General features: G+C 48.1%; 2 protein-coding genes across 5 annotated transcripts in view; both read left to right on the forward strand.

Moving 5' to 3' along the window:
• Nucleotides 1-6,520, forward strand: part of ADPRM (ADP-ribose/CDP-alcohol diphosphatase, manganese dependent) — a 192,443-nt gene extending 185,923 nt beyond the window's left edge. For all 3 annotated transcript variants that reach the window (XR_014821876.1, XR_014821877.1, XM_021066275.2), the window contains one exon: nt 5,873-6,520. The gene's annotated coding sequence lies outside the window, so the exon portion shown is untranslated. The remainder of the gene's footprint in view (nt 1-5,872) is intronic.
• Nucleotides 6,214-18,512, forward strand: part of SHISA6 (shisa family member 6) — a 408,603-nt gene continuing 396,304 nt past the window's right edge. The window contains exon 1 of one of the 2 annotated variants that reach the window (XM_084986184.1): nt 6,214-6,520. The gene's annotated coding sequence lies outside the window, so the exon portion shown is untranslated. The remainder of the gene's footprint in view (nt 6,521-18,512) is intronic. The other variant, XM_084986185.1, reaches the window with a different exon arrangement.

Genomic DNA, 18,512 nt, shown 5'->3' on the forward strand with positions numbered 1-18,512 from the left:
CTCTCTGAAAGCAGAGTTTTATTGGCCCGGCAGCCACTGGACTCCAATCTCCTGTGCTCTGAGGTCTGTCCCAAGGAGTGGTGTGAAGCCATCAAAGCTTTTGTGTCATTTGCAGGCAAAGCCTATGACCTTTCACTAAACGGGTTGAAATTTCAAAGAACAAGCACAGATGAATATATTCCCGTCTGGTGGTATGTGGATCTTATTTCTAAAAGTGTGTGTTGGTGGAGGGAAGGCTGACAGTACAGAGGCTGCTTCTCTGATAGCAAAAAAAAAGCAGGTACAAGTCACACCATTGCTGAGAATCTTGTAAAACCAGATGCAAAAGTAATGACAAATCTCATGCTCACCAAGAGAAAGCAAAACAAACTACTGGCAAGATTCCTTCCTTAGAAGACACTCCTGTGTTTGTAGGTTCTTGGTGGACAACTCATGGGGCCACTCATCTGTAAGTGTTCTCTCATTAGTAAGTCAGGTGACCTTGACCTCATCATGGCGTGAGACCATCTGAGATGCTGAGTATCAGTTAAGCCTTGGCCAGTGTGTGTCATGTAGGAGAAAGATGTGCTTAACATTTCCCCCAGTTGATTACTGAGAACTCTTGTCATGGAAGATACCACTTTTATTGACCCAGTCATTACTTGGTGAGCCCTGCTAGGGACCACAGAGTGTGGTGCAATCCGCCTCAGGGAGGCTCAGGAGTGGCTGCCGCCAGGTCAGACACTGGTCCTCAACTAAGAGAGGTCGCACTTGCATATCAACCAAGATGTTGGCCACGCTCGGATGCTGACCACTGACAGCCCTTGGTGATCAATAACGTTCCCCCTAACCTCGATTCAAGGTTGAAGGAAACTGTACACATTATGCATGCTGTAAATCATGTGATTTGAAGTTATGTCTTTGCAGCAAGCTGGGCAGTGACAATAATACTCTTTCCTAACGTATGCTAGCCATAGAGAGAAGATGTCCACAGAAGGTTTTTTGTTTTGTTTTTGTTATATTGGTTAATTGGTTTTGCAAAGGTAGTTTTTGCACATGGCGAAAAACATCCAAGGGGATATACAGAGAAAGGTCTGAGTGCCTCTCCTTCCAATTCCCTTGCCTGCGGGCTACCACCAGTGCCGTTTTCTTCCTGTGAGTTGTCCACGGGAAGGAGGAAGCAAAGGCTTGACTGGATGCTTGATGCTTCTTGTTACATAGTCAGGTGGAACGTGTTTTTAAATCACATTTTCCTCCTGAGCCCCCTCAGAAACAAAAACCCAAGGGTCAGAAAGGCAGGAACCTGAAGAACAAAGAGACTGGGAGAGGAAGTAGCCGTACTAACACTTTTAAAAGCTGGAGAGCAAATGGGTGGTAGCAGTTTTGCCAGGGCAGAGACCTCCGAACCCTGAGCTCACAACTGGAGGAAGCCTAGGAGAAGGACCATTAGCCCTGAGAAGCTTCAGCATCTCAGAATTGGAGGTTCCAGACCCACCTGAAAGTTGGAATGCAGGGGAAGCTGAAAATGGGAGATAGAGTTGAAAGTTCTGTATAAGGTTCGGTTAAAGGCGTTCCTCGGTGGCCCAGCAGTTAAGGATCTGGCATTATTACTGCTATGGCTCACGTCACTGCTGTGATGAGGGTTTGATCCCTGGCCTGGGAACTTCTGCATGCCATGGGTATGACCAAAAAAAAAAAAAAAAAAAAAAAAGAGGCAGACAAGACTCCCCCCATCCCCCGCCCCAATCTCTGCTGCCGGGTGACATCATCCAACATCCTGGAAGAAGGGTAGAGGTCTCCTTCTCGGAGAGATGAACCAGAGAGATTCTGGACTCAGAGAGTCTAGAAACAGCTGTGGAGAGGGTAGCTTACTGAAAATAGGGGACGGAATAGGACCATCTGTTGAATGATCAGACCCCTTAGCTTCCTTCCTCCTCTTGGCTTGCGGAAGGCTGAGTCAGGCTGCACTTCCAGGAAGCAGGGAGCAAGGTCATGTCTCAGGAACATGGATTGACCAGGAGGAAAGGTATCCTGAAGTCAGTCATTGGGACTCTCTAAACAAAACGACCTAGCCAGATCGCCTCCGTCAAACCCTCTACCCAGACATACAGATTCCCGTTAGCTTAGTGGGACCTCAGTGCCAGGGATCAAAAAAGACCTGAAGACATCCTGTCCCATGAGGATGAGCAGAAAGAAAACTCTCCGAGGAAGCCGAAACAGCCCTGGCAGGAGAGGCGCACCTGAAAAACCCTGTTATTTATGTCCGTAGAGACACAAGAGAAAATACTGTACTGGGAAGCAGAAACAGGATGCTGAAAAAGCAGTATTAGATGAGAAAGCGAAAGTTTGGGGGAGTTACCAATATGCCGGAAGAAGAAAAACTCAGCATAGGTTTTTGGAAGATGATGTTGAGAGACTCCTCACAAAGAGAGAAAAAAATAAACCAGAAATATGGGGAATCAGTCTGATAGGGTTAAGAACAATGGAGGACAGGGAGTTAGAGGATCTGGCGTTGTCACTGCTGTGGCACAGGTTCGATCCCTGGCCGGGGAACTTCCACATCCCATGGTCTTGCCCCACCCACCAAAAAAAAAAAAAGAAAGAAAGAATAACAGAGGACAGGAAAAATGGATGAAGGAATTTCTGGAAGAAATATTTCAGTAACATTTCCCACATCTGAGGTGTATTCGTTTCCAGACTGAAAAGGCACACTCAGTATCTATCTCAATGGATCTTAAAGACAAAAAGACCTATCATCATGTAAGTTTAGAGCACAGGGGAAACGGAAAGGATGCTATAAGATGAGACAGAAGAAGGGAGAAAAGAGAGCAATACCAAAACAATATTTTTGATGTGAACTCTATTTTCTTTTCTCATTGTGTGTGAAAAATTGTGGAAATTTAAAAATTCTACTAAGCGTCATTTCTCCAAGTGTTGACCAAACTCCCTCATTAGAAGGTCTGTGCTGGCTAGCATTAAGTTGGGAGAAACACTGCATCCTCTTGGCCAGCATCCTTCCTGATGAGCCAACTGTCCATCCTGATTGGTTGCTGGCTTTTATTTTCCTTCACGTTGTTTCTCGCCATGGGTAATATAAACTCAGTTCTCGCAGAGACACTCCTCCTAGTAGGTCAGAGGTTTATCAGCAGCATCTGGCAATCTGTGCAGTCAATGCAGCCACCCCTTCTGCTTCTGTCAAGAGCCAGGGCTTAACAAGGTGATGGGGAAGGTAGAGACTGCAGTGGCTTCTTTCCTGCCTGGGAGCTGTACAAATTATTACTCAGTTTTTTCCGCTCCTCACTCAGTAGTTCTGTTAAGTCTCTGGGGAAATGAAAAAGCCAGTCTTCTCTGAAAATCAGATTGAGAAATTCTGTTCTAAGGCACTAACATCCTTTCTGGATGATGTCAGACCCTCCGATCCCCTGTGGAGGGCTCAAAATAAAGGGGACAGAGAAACATACATCTGGTTGATCCTCCGCAGACCTGGCCGGCAGAGGCCCCCAGGTGAAATAATTCTAGGTATGAAAACAAATGAGATTCTGATTGGTGGAGCCCATTTGAGCCGTGACGTGGGGAGACCGAGCAGATGAGGGTTTGGTGTGCTGAGGGCTTAGGGAAGGAAGGTAGAAAGACAACATTCAGATATTTGAATACTTTGCGTGTAGAGGGGGAGTCACGCCACCTTTTTTGGTCTGACTCCAGAAGGCAGAAGCGGGTCTTATGGGTGGGTGTAAACTCAGTGGGCAGCACAGCAGGGCTAAGAGCTCAGCCCCTGGAGTCAGGCAGGCTGGGATGGAGTCCCAGTATCCCTCTTAGCAGCTGTTGACCTTGACCTCGGACAGGTTGCTTAAATGATCTGGACTCAGTGTCCTCATCTGTCAATTGGGGTAATCTTAGCATCCACCTCCCCAAATTATTCTAAGGATGAAATCAGTTAACAGAAGCAGAATGTTTAGGACAGTGCTGGGCACGGAGGAGGCGTTCCTGTGTGATGGGGCTTCGAGGCAGGGCTCCCTGTGAGGCAGCACACGGTATGGAAGGTGATGCTGACGTCTGCTGGCCTCAGAGACGTTTGTTATCACTGCAGTGGTCCAGCCGAAGCTGGCCGACAGCTTCATGGGGGTGGGAGGATGGGAGGGTTTGTGCAAAGTGCAGGAGGCAGGACTGCAGAACTTTCCAATCCTTCCCACCTCCACTTGGTGCTCGGAGTCTGAGCCACATGGTCTTGAGTGGGTTGGCTGGGCTTGGAGCGCCGGCCTTCGGCCCACCCCTTGCTCAGAGCCACTTCTTGGACCGACACCTGGATCCGTGTCTCACACGCATGGCCACAGTCAAGGGCTCTGGTCCTTGGATGGTTTGCTCGACTGCATCACGGGATGCAGACTCTGGAACGGTAAACAAGAACAGCATCGCTCCTCAGACACATACTTGGAACAGAGCCGGCTGGTGTCCCATGGGTCACGAGAAACTCCTCATTCCTGGATGAAATCCATATTTGGGAAAGAACAAAAGCAAAAGCTTTGAGCAAGTTGCCAGGAAGGAACTGTGTGTCTCAGCGCTAGGAGGCATAAAGGCGTGAAGACAATGTATTTTGACACAGCCGACTCACAGGCACAAACCCACACTGTCTGCTGGGCTCTGTCTCTCACACGCTCCAGATGCCTGCAGGTGGGAGAAGGCTCTCATGGCGGACAAGCCAGCTGGAGGCACCAGGCTCCTTGGCCTCCAGTCCAGAGCCTGGCAGCCATGCCATGGCCATTCAAGTGCATTTCATTCAGTGTTTCAGTACCTAAAAATAGCCGTGTTATACTGCCTGGTGGTGGTAGTTCTCTTTATTTGTGATTGCAAAACCAATGTGACAACATTAGATAAAGTTTTCAGAACCGAAGAAAACACATCCCATGAAGTTTCATGGGTTTTATGTCTTATGTCTTATACAGTTTCTAAAATTTATCTTTATTCTAGATCTTCCCCACCCCAGGCTAATGCGTCTTTACATAGTTATAACCAGCCTTTTTACTTAACATTATAACGTAACAATTTTCTCAGGTTTCATCTTAGTCTTATTACATGTTTTTTTCCCAAAGCTACCTAGTACTGTATTATATGTATTTTGCTTATACGTATTCACTGTATTTTAAATTATTGATTACATGTCGTTGGACTATAAATTGCTATCAGCTTTGCAGTGTGGTAGTATTCCTAGTTTTGGCTCTTCCTTGTTTTGTTTTTTTTAATCCTGTACTTACATTAAGTGAGATTCCTAGATTAAAGATGAAAATGTGGAGTTCCCGTCGTGGCGCAGTGGTTAACGAATCCGACTAGGAACCATGAGGTTGCGGGTTCGGTCCCTGCCCTTGCTCAGTGGGTTAATGATCCGGCGTTGCCGTGAGCTGTGGTGTAGGTTGCAGACGCGGCTCGGATCCTGCGTTGCTGTGGCTCTGGCGTAGGCCGGTGGCTACAGCTCCGATTCAACCCCTAGCCTGGGAACCTCCATATGCCGCGGAAGCGGCCCAAGAAATAGCAACAACAACAACAACAACAAAAAAAGACAAAAAGACAAAAAAAAAAAAAAGATGAAAATGTTGGAGTTCCCGCTGTGGCGGTGGGTTAAGAATCCCACTTCAGTGGCTCAGGTTGTTGTGGAAGCTCAGGCTCGATCTCCCACTCAGCACAGCGGGTTAAGGGATCTGGTGTTGCTGCAGCTACGGTGTAGGTCACAGCTGTGGTCTGGATTCAGTCCCTGGCCTGGGAATTTCCATATGCAGCAAGTTTAAAAAAAAAAAAGTGTGAATGTTTTTATTACTCTTTTTTTTTTCTAATGAAAGAGCAATGCCCTCCCATTGAAATCGTGCATATGGACCATAAGTGTTTCTCTCTTCTTTCTCCTCAGACCCCACTCCACCGGCAGAGGGAAAAGAGTGCATTGCATGTTTGGCGGCCCAAGGCGGAGACGAACTGATGGAGAGAGCTGCAGCCTGCTGGTGAACTGATGGAGAGAGCTGCAGCCTGCCGGTGAACTGATGGAGATGAGCTGCAGCCTGCAGGTGAACTGATGGAGAGAGCTGCAGCCTGCCGGTGAACTGATGGAGAGAGCTGCAGCCTGCCGGTGAACTGATGGAGATGAGCTGCAGCCTGCCGGTGAACTGACGGAGAGAGCTGCAGCCTACTGGTGAACTGACGGAGGGAGCTGCAGCCTGCCGGTGAACTGATGGAGATGAGCTGCAGCCTGCCGGTGAACTGACGGAGAGAGCTGCAGCCTACCGGTGAACTGATGGAGATGAGCTGCAGCCTGCCGGTGAACTGATGGAGGGAGCTGCAGCCTGCCGGTGAACTGATGGAGGGAGCTGCAGCCTGCCGGTGAACTGATGGAGGGAGCTGCAGCCTGCCGGTGAACTGATGGAGGGAGCTGCAGCCTACTGGTGAACTGATGGAGAGAGCTGCAGCCTGCTGGTGAGACGGTGTGGGGGGCTCAGGTGAGCCAGAAAAGCAGACATTGGAAAGAAGAGATGAGGGAAGAACACGACAGCCTCTTGCAAAGGTACCGTAATCTACCTGACCTTCTCCTGACGTTAAACTTTGTTTTTGTTTTTTTTTGTTTTTGTTTTTGTTTTTTTCTGACGTTAAACTGTGATGGCTAATTGTATGCGTCACCTTGGCTGGGTCGCGGGTGCCCAGATCTTTGGCTGAACATCATTTCTGGTTGTGTCTGTGGTGTTTCCAGAAGAGATTAGCATTTGACTCAGTAGACTGTGTGAGAGAATAGAAAATAATAGACCACATATCCATTGATCTCGTGTTCCATTCCTGGCTCAGAGCTCCTAAAAGTCTTGCAAGTCCATACGTGGTAAGAACACCAGAGCCTCTATTATTCTAATAGTGGTTTTTGATCTTATCTCTGACACAGGGTTCCTAACACTCTTGTACATTTCTCAGTTGTAGGAGTCCTGGGGTCGTCTTATGTGTTAATGAGGTGACTCTGGGTGGGCTTCTGGATGGGGGCTGGTCATCAGGAAGAGCAAGCCATGATTAGAAACTTGGAATGTTCAGTCCTGCTCCTGCCCCCAGTCCTCCAGGGAGGGGAGAGGGGTCGGAGGTGGAGTTCATAGCTGATCGTGAAGATCCCAGGTGGGGGCTGGCGGCTTCCAGGCTGGTGAACACAGGCACTCAGGAGGGAGACGCACCCCAGGCCCACAGGGACAGAGCTCCTGTGCTCAGGACCCTCCCAGGACTCGCCCCTGTGTCGCTTCATCCCACTGTCCATCTGTGTCCTTTGTCTGGTCCTTTAATAAACCAGTAAGTGTGTTTCCCTGAGTCCCACGAGCGGCTGCAGTGAATTAATTGAACCTGAAGTGGGGGTCGTGGGAACCTCCGATTTGCAGCCAGTCAGTCAGAAGCCCGGGGGACAGCCTAGACTTGTAGTTGACGTCTAGCGTGTGGACAGTTGGCATCCGAGGCGAGGCAGGGGCAGGGAAGAGCGGTCTTGCAGGACATAGTCCGAAACCTGTGGGATCTGACGCTCTCTCCAGGGAGGTAGAGTCGGAATGGAGTTAAACTGCAGGACACCGGGCTGTGCTGTGAATGGCCGGGTGTGGGGGAACGTGCGTGTTTGGTGACCGGAAGTGAGGAGACACACGGGAGGGAGACAGGGTTTTCCTAACTCAGGAGGAGGACCGGGTCGTTTTCCTACCTTGCCGAGTCAAGCGGATGCCCCGCCCCAGTGTGGGCATCCCTGCGTTGGTTGAGGACGTATATTCAGGCCTCATCTGCCCGCCCTGTTGATTTGGTTTCTCCTTTCTGTTTTATGTCATGAACAGTGTTTCAGTGACTGGCCGTGTGCACACCTGCTCCCTAGGACACACTCCTGGGATGGACCTCCTGGGTGGTTGCTGTCCCGAGGTTCTTGATACGTACTATCAGGTTGTCTGGAGAAGGGCCACCCTGCTCACAGGCCCCGCTTGCTGGGAGGCTGGGCTCAGGATCCTTGAACGCGCAGAGTCTCACATGCGTGCACGGGCGCCATCAGCAGCCCGACACGCCCCACGCCTCTCCACTTGGGGACCCTCAGTTCTGCCTGCCCGTGGCATTTTCCCAGGGCTTGTCGTCTTTATCCTCCCTCAGACAACCTTCTTCTCTTCCTCCTTCCGCAAGCGTATTTCACCAGGAGTCCTAACCCAGCTCCTAAATTAGCTAGCGATGTGATTTAGAGCAAATCACTTAAACTCACTGGAATCCAGTTTCCTCGTTTGCAAAGTGAGAGGATTTTGCTACCTAATCTCTAAGGTCCTCTCAGTTACAGTTTTATTTATGATATTGAAGAATCAAAAATCAACTAAGCGTTCAACAGCAAGGTTTGGTTTAGTAAGTCACGAAATATCCGGATGATAGAATAGCAAGCAATAATTTTTTGAAATGTATTTTTATTACATTGCTTGAGAACGACTCATGTTATCACGCGAAATGAAATCAGCATAACACTGTGTGATTCCCTTTTTGTACATACAAATCCTGATGTGTAAAATGAAAAAGAACCCTACCACAAGGCTAAGACCAGTTCTGTACGTGATTGTATTGTTGCTAATATATAGTCGTAAAAATGCATTTTCTATCATTACGAAAATCAGATGCTGAAGTAGGATCAGCTGAAGCTTCTTGGCCTCTGTTCAGCTTTCCTTGAGCCCAGGGCCCTTCGTCCTGCCCCCCCCCCCGCCCCGCTGCCCCATATCTAGAACAAGACTTCATTAAAACTGGCATTACCCAGCATTGTAATCACCAGCCAACATTCTTCCTGATTTCTGAGACTCCTGACAGCAGAGTTCTTATCTTATTTATTGCTGTCACATGATGCCTGGCCTTTAGAACACGCCAGAGACATGTTGAGTAAATGTTGAAACAATTTCGGAGTTCCCTGGTGGCCTGGTGGTTAAGGATTCCATGTTGTCACTGTGTGACCCATTATCACTGCTGTGACTCAGGTTCAACCCCTGGCCCTGGAAATTCTGCATGCTGTGAGTATGGCCAAAAAATAAAAATAAAAAATGTTGAAACAGTATCTGTTGGAACTGTAGGCCAAAGAGATCAGATTTAATTCGGAGGCTTGGTATTGCCCACTGCTTTTCAGCTTCCACAGACAGTAATATGAGCATTTCAGATAATACTTTTTCTAAAAACTTTGTCTACAACTTGGGTAAATTGCTACCAGAAGACTGATGCCTCCTGGGTGTCTGAGTACGAAGATTCCTCTGAGGTACGTGGCGGTATCAGAGAACTAGACCTAGGGGCACCAATTATTTGAGCACATATCTGTCTCCCACTGTTGGGATTCCTTGCTTACCACACGACTTCCAAGTTATAATTTGGCTTCTTGTGGAGACGTCAAAACAGAGTAGATCTGCTAGCTGTCTAGAGGACACACGTACCTGTTCCCTCTGGCAGTTAAATTTGTCATGGGAAATTAATGAATTACCAAATTTTTGTTAGCGCAGCCTTTCTGAAGTCAATTACCTTTGGAACACAGGGGAAATCGGGTTTAGGGAATCTGCAAAACTGAGAACGAGAATTTGTATTTGAGTGACCCAGCCGAGGTACTGCCACCCTGTGAAGCCTCCCAGCACGCCTTATACCCTCTTTCTCTCTCTCCACCAGCGGTGGAGAATCAGAGGCCAGGGCTCCTTGTCAGGACTGCTGTGGGAAGGATATCTAAGTTGGCGGGGAAGCTGCCTGTAAGACTTGAGACACAGCTGGACAGCTGTGAACACACCTTCAGGTTTTGGTACAAGAAAGTGTCAACATGGATTAATGCCACGCATGACCAGGAGAAGACCAGAGTCCACTAGGCAGCATTCTGTTATAGTCAGACAGTAGCAGAAGGGGCACTGCATTGTCCTTAGCTATTGACTCTCTGAATTGCTTTTTTCCTTGTATCTGTAACCAGTCTAATTGATACTCTTATTTAGCTACCATATATATAGGTTTTATAGAAAAGGCCTTTTAAAAGGTCAGTAAAACCATCCTTCCTTCTTTGTTAATGGTTCACCATTTCTTCCATCCCTCAGTTGATGGGTTCTTTCCCCAGCCAGAGTAGTCTTAATATGTCAGAGAGTAATTAGAGCTTCTTTTTAAACTGGTCTTTTCCAAAATCCATTCACTCTTCAAGCCTCTCTTGGCCTCTTTGTAGCCCTTCCAGGCACTCTAGGCAGAAAGAGACCAAAGGGTTATCTTCTTAAAAGGCAAATAGGATCATGGCACACTCATATGTGAAAAAGCTCCTTTGGCTCCCTGTGAGTACCACAAGAAGTCTAAATTCCCGAGCTGGCGTAAAAGGGTTTTCACCATCTGGCCCCCTATTATTCTGCCTGGAATGCTTTCCCCTGCCTCCTTGGAAGTTTTGTTTGCATCCTTCAAAACCAAGATAATCCATCATGTCAGCAAGCACAGTTTCTTGCTCCCTCCTTTGGGTTTTCACAGTCCTTTAAACAAACCTATTCTCTAGCAATTACCCTTGGTGTTATAAATATCTGTTTGCACTTGTTCGTCTCTTACTCGACTATGAACTTCTTGAGAACAGAGACCTGCCATTCATCTCTGTGGAGCAGTGCTTAACACAGTCTGACTCATCATAGATCCTTAATTCATGTTTATTGAATTTATTAATTAAGCCATAACCAAGGCATCTCCATCCATTTAATTGCAAATGAAGTCCCAAAGATGGAATTAACAGCCTCGGGTTTATCAGCCTCCTGATGACGTGATGACAGAGTACTGAGTGTTTCTCACAAGGCCAGCCCATGTAGAGCACAGAGAAGCAGCCAAGGGCGTGGGCCCTGCCCTTGAGCAGATTATAACAGAGTGGAGGAGGCAGGATTTCCATTCACATGACAAATAGAGGACAACATTTGGAATGTTTGAAAGCCAGGCGTATGAACTGCTGGGGCTTGAGCCAGAAGGAATGAGCCTGAGTCCTCCCTCACAGCCTGCCACCCCTCCTATTAGTATATTTGGGGTGTGGGGTCACTGAGAGTCCAGTGTGGGAGGGGAAGGGCACGTTGCAATTAGCACTCCCAGAAATGTTTTCCTGATGAAGCTAGATGAAGGATGCTATTGAGAAAAGTGTGGTTTGGGGATAGGTAAAGAAGAGGCTTGGGAGAAAAGCATTTGCAAAATGTGAAATGATGTGGGAAAATCCTAGATGCTGGGGTTAAGAGGCACAGGCAACCTGAACCAACTCTTTAAGCACCACTACTGATTGAAGGGTCCTGTCATGCTGGGTAGCCAGAGCAACAGTAAAAATAAGTCTATTCTTTTCATTTGCTTTACCTAAACTGCATGATGTTTATGCATCCTTGAAATAGTCATTGGATACTTAAGACTGTCCTGTCTGGTGTGCTGGGTGCTTAGAGATGGAGTCTTCCTTGACCCCATTGCATTGTGCCCCATTGCAGGATAAGGCAGAAATCCTCCTCCAAACTCCAGAGGGCCCCTGAGCTTCCCTCTGACACAGCACGTTCACCTGCTGTGTTCAGTGGTTTATTCCTGGGGGAAAACAGGATCTGAAAATCAGAGCTTGGTGAATGTTTGCTGCATGAATAATTGAATGCGTGAACGTAACAGAGTGGATGGAAATCCTACTTGCCTATTACATGATCTCCATCAGTGTCTCATTCTCCATCTGAGTCCCCAGGCTACTCAGTAAGTCCTCAGCCAGTGGACCCAAAGATTCCAACCCACCTCAGAATCCCCAGCCTGACAAACATTGCATGGACAGGGTTATCCAGTGATCACTGGATCTATCCCTTCTCCTGAATAATACAGATAACAAAGCTTTGAGCTTAGCAAGGCTTGTCTGCTAGAGCACAGAAACAGACATGACCCAATAGCCCTAGGCTCTGCTGATAACAAAGGCTTTCTGAACAATGGCCCTTCAAAGCAACAAATCAAGACAGACAGCCTGCCAAAAACATGCCAACCCAGCAGACTCAGAATCCCTTACCCACTGAGAAACAGCCCTCCCAGCCCATCCATCACTTAGACAACTCAAATTAGATGGGGAGAACATCAAAGAAGCAGAGTATGCCTCTGTGGCTGTAGGAAAGCTCCTAGGCAACCTTGGCCCATATACTCCCCTCCCTACCTCTCAGGGAGCCTGAAGAGTAAACACCCTCATCTGTCTGTCAGCTTTCTATCCATCCTTCAGGACTAGCTCCAAAGCCACCTCCTCTGTGATGCCTTCACCCATCTTTGAATAGCATATTATTAAGTCAAGAGCAGGTTTTGTTGTTCTGGGCAAGTCTCTGCACTGCCAAAAACTCTGATCTTCTGATCCTTCCCCCCAAAAGAGGTACACAGAGGGAAAAGCCATATGGGAGCAAAGAACCCCAATGCACAGCTCTCTGAAAGAGCAGAGTTAGAGATAAAACTTAGCTGGAAACTCAAGTTTGGCTTCCATTTCCTCCTAGAGCCAGAATCCAAGTCCAGGAGTTTTATCCCCTCTCAGCACAGCAAGGATGAGTCCATACAGGTGTGCAAGAGGGAGAGGAGACTTCATCAGCCTCAGGCAGGCTCCAAGTTCATTCATCAATCCTACCACATGGGAGGGGTGGGCAGAGAGAGGAGAGGTTGATCGTTTGACTGATTTATTTCTTATACTTTTCAAATTGGCTCGACCCCACTCATGTGTAAATATGGCTTGGACTCTGGTCAATCATATTAGCAAAAGGTTGTGGGGGCAACCTTCCTTTCAGTGTGCCTTTAACTCTTTCACCACTCATCACACATCTGTGGAATCAGACTTTTGAAGTGACTCTTTGACACTGAGAACATCCACGTTCTGATTTGGATCCAGAAATGCACCGTGAACAACCTAAGAGGGTGGAGAGTGTACAGTCTCTCCATCCCTTCCTCGACCAGAGCACTTAAGACAGTTCACCCTATTTCATGTGCTTGGGCATGCAGAGAACAGGTTCTGCTGCTGTAACAGCACTTCTTGATTTGGAGGCCATCCAAGATGGGAAACCAGCAGGTGTGCTCCAGCCCCAGTGTTGTTTCCCTGACTCTGCAGTTAGAGGTGTGCGCCAGCCCCGGAAATCTCCTACAACCTTGCTAAAACCAGTGGGTAAGCACAGTCCTCACAGAGGATGCCCCTTGATCACCTGGCCCTGGTGGCCAGAGAGCCTGGGCCCCTTGGGACGATAAAAAGTGGAAAGATAGTTCTGAGTAGGCTATCACACCCAGGGCACTGCACAGACAGCAGACTGAAACACACACCCAGTCTTCTTGTGAAAAGGGTCCATTCACTTGTCCTGGAGTTTCAACCTGAGGGAGTAAAACTATCTATAACTGTAATAATTAGTTAAGGGATACAAAAAAAAAAAGATGCAAAATATGACATCAAAAATAAAGCATGGGGGGAGGGATTAAAAATATGGAATTTTTAGGATGCATTCAAACTTAAGTTATCAACTTAATCAACTTAAAACAGACAGTTAAATGTATAGACTGTTATATGTGAACCTCCTGGAAACCACAAAGCAAACACGTATGGGAGATACAAAAAAGATAATGAGAAACGAATTGAAAGATAACCCTAAAGAAAGTCATCAAACCACAACAGAAGAGAAATAGAGTCTTCATACTAGAAAAACAACCGGAAAACAACACAATAGCAATAAATAAATACCTATCGATAATTACTTTAAATGTAAACGGACTAAATTCTTCAATCAGAAGACACAAAATGGTTGAATGGATTTAAAAAAAAAAAAGCAAGACTCACATGTTGTCTACAAGAGACCCATTTCAGTGGTAAGAACACACAGAGACTGAAGAAAAGGCATTCTCTGTAAATGGGAGCCCTCATTTACATAAAGAAAAGGGAACCTTCATATACTGTTGGTGGAACTGTAAATTGGTGCAGCCACTGTGGAAAACAGTATGAAAGTTTCTCAAAAAATTAAAAATAGAACTCTCAAATGATCCAGCTCTTCCACTTATGCATATTACCTGAAGAATAAAAAATAATAATTCAAAAAGAAACAGGCACACGTAATTCATTGAAGCATTATTTACAATAGCCAAGACATGGGAAGAACATAATTGTGCACTGGTAGATGAATGGGTAAAGAAGATGGAATGGAATGCATGATGGAATACTATTCAGCCATCAAAAGAATGAAATCCTGCCCTTTACAACCACGTGGATGGACCTTGTGGTATTATGCTAAGCGAAATAAGTTGGACAAGGAAAGACAGCTACCATATGATTCACTTGTATGTGGTATCTAAACAAACAAAACAAAATTCATAGATACAGAGAACAGATTATAAGGTAGAGAAAGATTGTTGGTTACCAGAGAAGGAGGCTGAGAGGCAGAAATGGGTGAAGGAAGCCAGTCTACTGTCATGAATGCTAACTAGACTTATTGTGGTAATCACTTTGTAGGGTATATAAATATTGAATTATTATGTTATTACACCTAAAACAAATACAGTGTTATATACCAATTTTTACCTCAAAAGTTACTTTGACAGGTTGTAATATCTCCTCAGATACTTTAGTTCAGAAGTGAATACCAAGGCTTTGCATCCCCTGGGGTGGCTGGGTCTTCTGACATCGGCGAGGGAGAGGTTAACTGTGCCCGGCTGTGATCTGCCAGCCAGGACCTCTTAGCCATGGGTTGCCATAGAGACAGTTCTGCGATGCTCAGTCCTATAGGCAATTGCACCAGGCAGCCTCTGCTCACTCAGCCTAAAGCAGGCAGGATGCTGGAGATGAGACAGGCTCTCTGCTCTTTTCTTTCTCCATTTGGAGACCTCAGAAACTGCCACCCTGAGGATCCATGTGAAAGAACTTCTATACTTCTGGTACATTTTCCTGCTCTTTTGCCCTTTCCTCTGGGAAGCAAAGAAAAGCAAAGCAAAACGAAGTAAGACCTCTGTTTCAGAAAGAAAAGTCAGAGGGGACCTGCAGTTTCTGAGCTGCGCAGAGAAGCACTTCCCGACTAGGGTCAGACAAGGCCCACCTCCACTCGGAGATCTCTCTTCCTTGTCAGGTGATCGTTTGCACAAACCTTCCAGACTCCCAGCCTTGGCCTGGCCGCTTCGCCAGCTGTCAGAACACGCTGTTAAAATGCCCTTTCTAATCCTAATGAAACCAAAGACAATGTGTCCTAACACGGTGCTAAACACTTTAAAGACTTTATCTCCATGTTAGAGAGGAGAAGATTGGGCTGCAGCCAGTCCAGTTTCTCGCCTAAGGTCTTACGGCTGGCCGACTCGAATGCTCAGGCACGTAGCCCTCTGCTCTCCTGTCTCTTATGCTAAGCCGGAACTAACCTGCCCTGTGACTTCGGTCATGGGTCCTCATGGGTCATTCTCTGGAGCAGGAGAGAACGAATGCCCTTCTGTTTCACAGCCCTGTCCCTTGGAGGGAACATTCCTGAGGTCCTTGAGTGAACCGGAAGCACCACAGACAACTGCAAGAAGAGGTTTAGCTCGGCCCCCTCTCGTTCCCTCTACCCCGGAATAAGCATCACCATGTTGCCCTAAAATGTATAAGTAGAGTCCCTGCTCATTATTCCCAACAAAAGCATTGCTTTCAGGGTCTTTCCACATAAAGGCAGATAACTCTTGATGGCTGCTCCTCCATCCGCCCCCCAAGTACCCAGCCCTAGGCCCCCAGAGGTGACATGTGGCCTTCACCATCAGCAGTTGACACCCTGTCTGGCAGCCTCTGACGAGGAGCAACCCAGGAGGCTGTGCTCAGTCCCCTGGTCCCAAGAGCGGTGTCAGCAACAACAGGTCCTCTGTCTTCAAGCAGACTTTGGGAAGCCAGTTTGGTGACAGTTCGGTGACAGACAGGATACACCTTTGGGTAGTAACTCATGTTAGGTGTGGGTGCAAGTCCCCAGAAACTCACCTCTCCTCTGCACTGTGCCCTCAGAGAACAAACCTACAATCAAAGGATGATTTTTCTAATCCAGTTGGATCATTTTTACAGTAAGGAAACTGAGACCCAGAAAGATGAGCTTATGTTGTCTTTCAGTAGCAGCACCAGGAGTCGAATGCAGGCCTGTCTGAATTCAAAGTCTGCCTTCCTAACCACCGCACCATAAGGCCTACTGGTCAATACTGGTCATCTCAGTCTCTAGCACTGACCAGCACCCCGAGTTTGGGAAATCTGCCGCGTGGACATCGTAAAAATACAGATTCAGGAGTTCCCATTGTGGCGCAGTGGAAACGAATCTGACTAGGAACCATGAGGTTGTGGGTTCGGTCCCTGGCCTTGCTCATAGGGTTGAGGATCCGGAGCTGCCACGAGCTGTGGTGTAGGTTGCAGACGTGGCTTGGATTCTGCATTGGCTGTGGCTGTGGTGTAGGCCGGCAGCTATAACTCCCATTCGATTCCTAGCCTGGGAACCTCCATATGCAGCGGGTGTGGCCCTAAAAAGCAAAAAAAGTAAGAACACAGAATCCCAGGCCCTACCCCAGGCCTGTGGGAATAAAAATCTTGGCCACCACTGGATAGCCGTCGGCCCTCTCATTTTTGTTCCCTGCCCGCCCATCTGGGATTACGCTATATAAACAGTTGCAGCTGTGCTGGGCAGGACTTGGTTACCTTAGAGGCTGGTCAAGTAGGAAAATCACTAATTTCCCCAAGGAGCCTAGGAGACGCCGCCGGCAGCTGGTGCTCCTCTGTGAGTCACTGGAAGGTGCAAGCAGGACCTCGTGCGATGTTTGTGGAAGGTAATGTGGCTGAGTTAATGATGATGCAGGAGCCTTCACAGAGGTGATTCTTGACTCTTTTAATTGCACCATCTCTCAACCTTAATGCGGCCTCGCTGCCATTTCTGAATTATATCATCTACATCCACACACATCCAGAGAGACACACGTCCTAGACTGATTCTCCCGCTCAAGCTGATAAACCACCCAGCACATAATTTATACTCATTTATCTTTGCCCTAATCTAGCCCAACTCCTTCCTTTCTACCCTGTCAACCAGAGCACCCTGAGAACATTAGTCTTTTGATGGCACCTCTGTATACTCGCTCTGTCCACCTAAGTCCATCCAAAGCCATGCAGCAAGGTCAGGGCTGAGAAAGTTCAAGGCTCTTTTCTGACCTCCCTCTGATGAGGCATTTCAACCCTCCGGGCGGTCTGGTACCTTACATACTGAAAGCTGGATTTTGTTCTATCACAAACAAAACATGTTCCCGTCCGATTCTCCTCTTCCAAACCACTACCCGCCTCCACCACCCCCACCAGCCTAAAGTCTGTCCTGGTAAACTACTGATGCCATTTCTCTGGTCAGCATACCTTGCCGTCTTCCTGACCTTCCTAGTCTCGCTTTCTCAGGCCCCTCTCCTGTCTCCTGGTTACAGATGCTAAGAGACCTTGGCTGTGTTACCGGAGCCAGAGATGGCTCTCTTCTGCCCCGCCTTCCTCCAGCATGTGGGGAGAGACCCACGACTTGGGGTTTGCTCAGTGTTCCTACCTGTTGCTGCTCCTGCTGCCTCTGATTGTGGACTTGGAATGTCGCTCGCCCGGGCACAGTGCCCAGCTGACCTGTGTGGGTGTGTCCGCCTTTCATCTCGGGCCTGAGAGCTCCTGGAGTCTTCCAGGCTCTGCAGGTCCCCCTGACCTGATTCACCTCATGAATTCAGACTTGGCATTTCTCAGCATCCTCCTTCCAGCGGACGCCCAGGCTCTGTGCTGCCTCTCCCAACATGCACCGCCCTCCTCTGGTTCCTGGCCTGGCAACTGGACCTCCGTTAGAATCCAGATGGAGCGTCCTTCCCCAGCTGAGCCCCTTGCAGGGACTTGGGTCCAACCCCCATGACCCTCTCCAAGTGGAGCCAACAGGAGCCAGGGGACATGGGCAGTGCAACGGGTCCTGTTCATGGCAGTCTGGTGACCTGCTGTGGTACTGAGGGTTTGGATGTGGGGAAAGAGAGAGAGACGGAGATGCAGACAGTGTCTAGTTCCTCCCGTGTCCACACAATCTTGGTCCAGTCTTGGGAGCATCATTTGACCATTTGGGGCTTCGGTGGCCTCATCTGTGACAAGGGGATACTGAGTCTGCTTCTGATGATAGGGGATCTGGAACAGATCAGATCGTGTGGTTTGCTTCCTGTCCTCAGATTGAGGACCCCGTGACTCGCCTGGGACATCGGGGGGTGGGGGTGGGGATCTGATTTACCTGCAGGAAAGGAATTCTCATGAGGCCCAGCAGAAAAGCTTGTTTTTCCTTCCCAGTCCACACTCTCATGCTGTCTTCTCTCCTGTCCAGTAGCCCCTGTCCTGGAGCTGCTGGTGCCCTTAGAGTGACTCCCACAGTGCTTCTTCAGGTGGCCAGTGCACAGGCCCCTGCCACGCCTGCCAGCCAGCCACATGCAGGAGGAAAGCCCTCTTGTCGAGCAGCCTCTCCTCAGAGCCTGGGTGAGGAAAAACTGCCCAGCAGACATGCAGGGCCGAAGCTGATCTGGAGGCCAGCTCCCTTCGTCCCCCACCCCCCTTCTTCAGGCCCTCTGCCCCT

This window comes from Sus scrofa, chromosome 12, assembly GCF_054392235.1.
Source record: "Sus scrofa isolate SSC_HxYL_T2T_F1_AM1 chromosome 12, Sscrofa_HxYL_maternal_Yorkshire_Landrace_v2.0, whole genome shotgun sequence".
NCBI classification, from domain to species: Eukaryota; Metazoa; Chordata; class Mammalia; order Artiodactyla; family Suidae; genus Sus; species Sus scrofa.